Here is a 7,036-nt window from a genome sequence, read left to right as displayed (position 1 = left end):
CACCGCAGCCTTAGAAAATTTGACTCAGTGGATCGTGTGTCCATTTACTTACTAATTCTCTTAATCGCAGCGAGGAAGGGCAACTAAATAAGCGTGTTCTGAATAATATTTTAAAAATCCGTGAGAATATTGATTTACAATGATCTTTCTGCCAACTTACACGCCCGCAGAGAAAAATGCTTTATGTGGAGCTCCCGTGCCTTTTGTCCTAGGTTTCAGAGGGCTTTCGGATGCATGCGTTGGCCCCACGTATAAGGAGACAGCCTGTGGTACGCCTACACGTGGTTCTGAAGACCAGGAATGAAGTCTCATGCGGCCATCAACGTGTAAGCCAGCGGAGGCTGCTCTTGCTGTCGAGACTGCTCTACAGACCCATCCCCGTCACTCTGAGTGGGGCTTTTCAGGTAATTCCCATGGGTGGGAAATAATACGTCTTAATCCAGTCCTGGGGCCGCAGGGTAGAGCGTCATCGATGAGAAAGCATCCCCGGCTGGTCGCTGGGACCTGCCTGCTCTCCCAGAGAAAAATGTTATGTAGGGACCAAGGTGTAAAATACTGGGAGGGTGCAACCAGCGTGTCAGCTGTAAGGAAAAAGACCCGCAGCGTTACCTAATTTGGTGGGTTTAGCAATTCTTGGAAAGTCTTGGCAAAATAATGGACGTGAGGGAATCCAGGAAGAGGCACAGCAGAAAGTAGCACGCGGGTTATGAAGCTCGCGCTGAGACCTTGGGAAGCTGCAGTCTGCATAAGCTGGGACTTCAGCGACGTTAAGGAAACCCCTTCATCTCTCAAATCCTATTTTTTGCTCTTCCTTACCTTGCGGGTCGCAGTGTGAGGATAAAGTCAGTAAAAGGCTGGAGTTACTGGGCAGGCACACAGTTGCACGAAACAAGGCACCCTTGCAGGCGGTAACCTGCCGTGCAGCGCTGCCGCCGCCGTTGAAGATGAGGTAAAGAAAAGGAAAATAAAGCCGTGGTTGTGCAGCGTCCAAACGTTTCTGCTCCTTGCAGTTGGAGCTCCCTGCTGTGCCGGCGACACGGCTTAACCAGGGAACTGGGGGCCTGGGGGGCAGCTGTCGCCAGGAAGGAAGGAAGGAAGGAAGGAAGGAGCAGTGTGCGCACGCGAACGGGGTAAACTCCCCGTATCGGCTTGCAATTGGGAAAATATTTCCCCTGTTTTAGATTGAAGTGGGAGATGCTGGCTTCATGCCCTGTGAGTCCTGCTTAGGATATATTCAGAGTGTGAGTACTGGGGTCTTTTTGCTTTTTTTTTTTTTTAATACTTAGAGAAAAAAAAAGTGTTATTTGCCAGTCCTAAAATGATGATTTGTAAAAGAAAAGAAAATTGATTTAAAGGCCACAGAAACAAATTGAGGGGTCAATTTTGACTTTAATTCCAACAATTAATTAAGGAACTCTTCTGGAGAGGTTTGTAAAATGAATATTGATCTCAGATCTCAGGCACTCTGCAGTCATGTCTCCGTCCTGGTTTATATCCTCCCATTTTGATTTATGGATTGGGTTTAGCAATAGTGGAAGCTACATGACAGGGCTGCTCAGCAGCACAGTGCGAGCGCCCATCCTGAGAGCACAAAGCTCATTGCAGTCATCTGTACAGCGGAGCCGGAATATTTTATCGGCATGAGTGATGGATGTGTCGTGTTCGGTGTGTGCTTTGATGACCAGGAGTCATCTACTGCTGTCCCGCCCCAGCTCACCCTTCTGCCTTCCAGTAAATGCTCATCTGAGCGATGTTTTTGTCCCTACAGCGGCGAAAAACGAACTAAATTCTGCATTGTTGGGAGGGCAAACACACATTTGATACTGGAAGAAGCAGAAACCATTAATAGCCTTTATTTTAAAGGAAACTTCTCTGTAGAATGACTGCCAAGGTCACGTTCGGTTTTTTTGAGTTGTTTTGGTCAGTTGGGTTGGGATTTCTTCACGGCAGGGCTGGGCTCCGTGGCTACCAGGTATCTCCGATGGCCGCAGAAGCGGTGCTGGGGGTGGGCAGGGGCAGGGGCAGGCAGAAAGGCTCCTCCGGGTCCCGGCTGCGGATGGGTTTGCTCCATTGGGATGTCCTGCTCCATAGCATGGGCAGAGTGTGCCTTCTCTCCTCCTGCCAACATCGCCTCCCATCCTCTGGCAACAAGCAGAAAAATCCTGACATACTTACAGAAAAAATAAAAAATAAAGCTCTCTCATAGACGAAATTTTCTCTTTCATTGTCTTTTCTTTATTCTCTCCCTTCTTCCTACTCTTCTGTGAACACTTGTTTTAAGCCAACAGATTTTAGAGGCATGGACTTGGGGTGAAGGACATAGCTCTGGTTTCTGCCAACCTCTGCTGTGCCATAAACAGAAAATTTTAGGAAGGGTTAATCTGAACAGCTGCCCTTAGCACTTTACCGGTTTCCCTTCTTCTTGCAGATGCCCTTTATAGCAACTACAAAGCACAGCTTTCTCCGGCTGAGATGAGTTTGCCAGGAAGGTGGCCTCTGCCCGGGAGAGGGCTTGGCGATACGAGAACTGCCCCAACGTCTGCAGTCCTACGGTAAGTGACGACATCGAACGAGCAGAAGTTTCTAGTCTCACCTGGACCTAAACCAAGCGGCATCAGATTTAACGCTGTTGATGCGCGTGGAAGCCTGGGAAACAAATCTCCGGCTTCAGAAGACGTTGGTACCCGTTCAGTATAAATCACGTCCACTCTTTGTGGGAGGATAATCGGATTAAGCAGGTGAGAGATATTTAGCATAACTTACAAAGATTAGGTGTGAATTCTAGTCACGGTGCAGCGTGAAAAGTACGAAATCGAGGGTTTTTTAACGTTGGGAATTACCACGTGACTGAAAAAGTACCCCCGGCTATGAAATACAGGCGATATTTAGAGTCTTATTGTTTTATTTACTACTGCGTTTACAGCACGCCCAGCTAGTTAGCCAACTGCTTCTTATAAAACATATTTAATGTTTGGAGGCACTCGGTACGGCTCTAAGCTGATTTTTAAGGGCACGCAAACGTAGTGTGTTAACAGCATTACACGCACTCACGTTCCCTCTGGAAACAAAACAAACCAACCCCCATTTTCCGACTCAATCGTCTCCTCCTGAGTTCTGTAGATCAGACTCAAACTGGTTGACTTCCCAGCACTTGATGGGAACCACTTAGAAGGATAAACTTGAAGAGATCAATACCCCTTACATACTGTAAGTGATGTAGCACCGACTACTCCGGGGCTGTTAAAAATTCTGCGATAAAGGACTGCTCAGAAATTAAACAAGAGGGGGAAAAAAACCCAAACCCCACACGGTGGTTGTAGGGACTTAGTCCCGTTTCATTGCATGGGGGATTTATCTGCAGAGCTGGGGGATGATAATAATCTTTCAGGCAGGTTTTCCTCTGGTTTTATTCCTGATTTATACCAGTAGCAACGAAAACAGTATCAGACGGAAAGTCTGCGCGCGGGCAGAGATGAGAAGAGGCGCCGGAGAGAGAGGCACCCGCTTGTGTGTTTATCCATTTATGAAAATGGGGAATCCAGAGGCAAACGTGCTCAGCAGTCCCTCGGTGCAGATAATTGAAAGTGAGCGCCGAAAGCTTGCGCTCCTCTTTCATGCTCCAAGGGTTGATGGTCTTCTGGGGCACTTAAGACGAAGCTCCTTTGAGAGTCCATGTGATACCTCCTGCCTATCCCTCGACCATTACTTGGTTTCTCCTTTCAGTAAATTCTTATTATTTAGGACGGAGTGGTGGGTTTTTTCCCTGACAAAACTCATGCTGGCTCACCCTTCGCATATTATATTCATCAAGAGGCTCTGCAGCTTTCCCTAAGGATCTTTGCTGCTATTTTTCCTGGTAGTGTGGGGAGGGACTGGGAGTCCTGGGAGAACCATTAGTTCCTTTTGAAAGGATTGATATGGACCTGGCCTTCTTCCAGTCCCTCCACTGTAGAACTTGTAATTTATGATTAAAAAGCATACATTATTTTTGTTAGCAGTTCAGCTACTTCATTCTCAATTCCTTCAACTTTTCTGGACGGGTGCCATGGAAACCCAAATGATTTGTTATAATTTAGTGGCTGGGATGGAACAGGCACCTCTTTATCACTCTCTGTACATCTCCATCAGCTCCGGTCGTGGCGCAGAGCGACCCAGCCCCGACACCCGGTGCAGGAGGGATGGTAGGATCCAGCAAGGGGACAGAGAGCGCGCTCAGCAGCCGCTGCCAAAGTTGCTCGGCCCCGCGGTGACGGCAGCAAGCTGAGTTCGAAGCGGAGGCAGAGCCCGGCTTGCCGTCAGCTTCGCGCCTTCCTCAGGTGCCTTGGGTTTCTGAACGGGAAGGAGTAAAGGCAAGAGACGCCTCTCCTCCTGCGTGCTGCCGCATGAGCTCGTTCGTATATTTGGGCATGCATCAGGGCTGCTGAAAAACGTTACTCTGTGTTAGTCGTCTCGCTGCCGCGCCGAGGTGCGTGCAGTGTCTCACGTCTAGCTGGCTCCCGGCCCTTCCCATAAAGCTGACGTATAAGAGCAGGTCTTAAACTTGTTTCCCGTTATCTAAACAACCCTTGCTGCTTCACTTTGGGGCGCTACGTGCTGTCCTGTTGGCATGGGAGTAGAAGTAAGAACAGAGAGACTGAAGACTCATCAGCATCTTCTCTCTGAATCCTTCCTCTTTCTTCGCTCACGTTTACCCATTTTTTTTTTCCAGTTGCCCCAGACATTTTCCTCAACTCGGGAGAAGAATCTCAGCAGAAATATTGCAATAAAAGGAAGGAGTAATGATTCTGCGCTGCCCTATTGCGTGTGGGAACGGCACACGTGCTACGCTAACAAATTTATAAGCCAGAGTAATGCAACAAGCCTGCTGCTACCTCACATCTGCGTGCACCTATGGACAGGTAATATATAGCACACATAACGCTGCCTTACCTTAACAACAGGATGGCCAAATAATGCAGGACAGCAAACTGTCTCTCCTGAGATTATGCTGCTGGTGCAGACACCAAGACTGAGACGTTTAAACGAGAAGATGCAGATCCCTGAGGCCGAACATAAAATATTTATATGAAGAGACCATGGACCAATAAATTTCAGTTATAAATGTTTACAGCTGAAGGTAGTAATAAATAACCTTCCAAAAGCAATATTTCAATTTGCACTTATTGTACTTGTACCACACGTTATATTTTCAGGAAACAATAATAATTATAGCAGGACATGGAATTAGCTCATGTTTAATGAATGATTACCCAGTTTGGTTGTGATCGTTATAACATCAGGACACAATTAAAACTGTGAAATGTTGTTTATTCTGGAGACAGATGGGCCTGTTTCTCCATGGCTACCATTTATATGTCCAACCGATGCATAATCTGTTCATTAAATTGTGACAGAGGTGGGTACGCTTTAATAAATTTGTCAGATGACCCCTAGTTCTTGAATTTCCAGTCATCTAACTTCAGCTGTGAAGGCTTCTCATGGCCTTTGGCAACAGAGAGTTAAAGCCAGGGGAAAATTTACTCTTCAGTGAGCTTAATGGCCAACTCCTACTGATCTGCAACTCAAGTTCAGATCATCGCAGGTCGTTCTCCTCCTTCCCCTCCCATGCCTTCGCTGTACCCAGCATGGCTGCTTTCTCCTCGTTAATTCGGGCAATTCTGTCATCGTCGTCGTCTTTAATCTGTGTATCTCTTGTAGGACAAGGCATAGCTTTGTTTCAAGTTGTCATCTCGCAGTTAAACGCTTGGGATGGGTTTTAAAGAGAAATACTGTATCTGGTGACACGGATGTAAATGCTGTGTCAACATCTATGTCAGGTTGATCCGGACTTGTCTGGTGCAAGTGGAGAGGTTTATGCTACGTAGGGACGAGTCACTCTTGGTGCGAGGCAAGGACCTGCTGATAAATTTGGTTGTCTGTCTCACCTTCTGGTGACCACAGCTCTCCTGTGGCAGGGACCAGTAAGCTCTTCCAAGAAGGGGAAGGCTCTTGGGTTGTCCGTCTGTCACATCGAGCTCAGATAGAGAGGGGGAGATAGTAGAGTTACAAATAACTCTACATTGACTTTGCACGCAAGGTGAAGGACTCTTATCTAACCTGAACCTCTAACAGATGGGCTTCACCTTTCATTAGGAATGGCAGCTGTACAAAACTATTAAGCACAGTCCTGAGGCTCCTGTGGGCAATGCAGAGAGGGGGAGAGTCATCTCCTGAGGACAATTTACCCCGTTCTTGTCATAGGATGCTGTGAGTCTTTTCCAAGGAGGCTTGTTGCTTGTTGTTGACTGTAGACAGCACTCCACAACGGTCTCTGACTGATCAGCTTTCACTAGACAGACAGCTCTTGGGTGGCTAAATATGATGAGATGACATCTGTCCTCTCTATGTTTTTGATATCCTCCGAGTGACTGTCTCCTGCCTAGTTGCACACTGTGATAATTTGTCCCTTCTTTTATTTTTTTTCTGTCTGTCTTTCCCCAGTGCTCTGTGTCTGGCTGCCTTTATCTCGCCCACATGTCTCTGTGGAGAAAAGACTGTCTTTGGCAGGAAATATGTTCCCAGCCTTTCCCAGAGAGGACATGACTGGCTGCAAGGACGGATGAGAGCTGTAGACAAGCTGAACCATAGTGCAAGGTGCCTCCAAAGCCCTCTAGAGATAAGTCTCAGAAGTGTCTTGGCCAACCTGGTATTCAGGATACCCCTGGGTACATGAAGATGCCTGAGGTGAGGCACCTCTATAACTTCAAGGCATGAGTCTTCATGATAGTGCTGTGACTCTGTTGGTTTAAAGGTATGGGTGAAACAAGGTCTGCAAGGACCACAAACTACCATAGCTAGCAGGAGAAAACAGAGAAGCCTTAGGTCATGCAAGCATAGAGTAGAAACAGCTTGTTGATAAACCCAGCAAATTTCAATGCTAAATGCAAGCTGGGCACGTTCCTTCACGTCTAGTTATGTTATCTGCGAGAAAACGCGATGGGCACAAGCGGAGGGGAGGGTTTATTGGTAATATGTGAGAGGTGATTAGATGGCTGTC

At 47.2% G+C, this 7,036-nt stretch overlaps 1 long non-coding RNA gene across 1 annotated transcript; it reads left to right on the top strand.

The window, feature by feature from the left end:
* Window positions 1-218: 218 nt before the first annotated feature.
* On the top strand, window positions 219-6,616 carry LOC129208332 (uncharacterized). Its single transcript, XR_008577777.1, has 4 exons — window positions 219-404; window positions 2,429-2,552; window positions 4,709-4,898; window positions 6,481-6,616. It is a non-coding gene; the product is annotated as an uncharacterized LOC129208332 (long non-coding RNA).
* Window positions 6,617-7,036: the final 420 nt, after the last annotated feature.

The sequence above is a fragment of the Grus americana genome, chromosome 6 (genome assembly GCF_028858705.1).
Source record: "Grus americana isolate bGruAme1 chromosome 6, bGruAme1.mat, whole genome shotgun sequence".
Lineage (NCBI taxonomy): Eukaryota > Metazoa > Chordata > Aves > Gruiformes > Gruidae > Grus > Grus americana.
The sequence above is the reverse complement of the archived record's forward strand: the minus strand, read 5'-3'. Positions and strand labels throughout refer to the sequence as shown.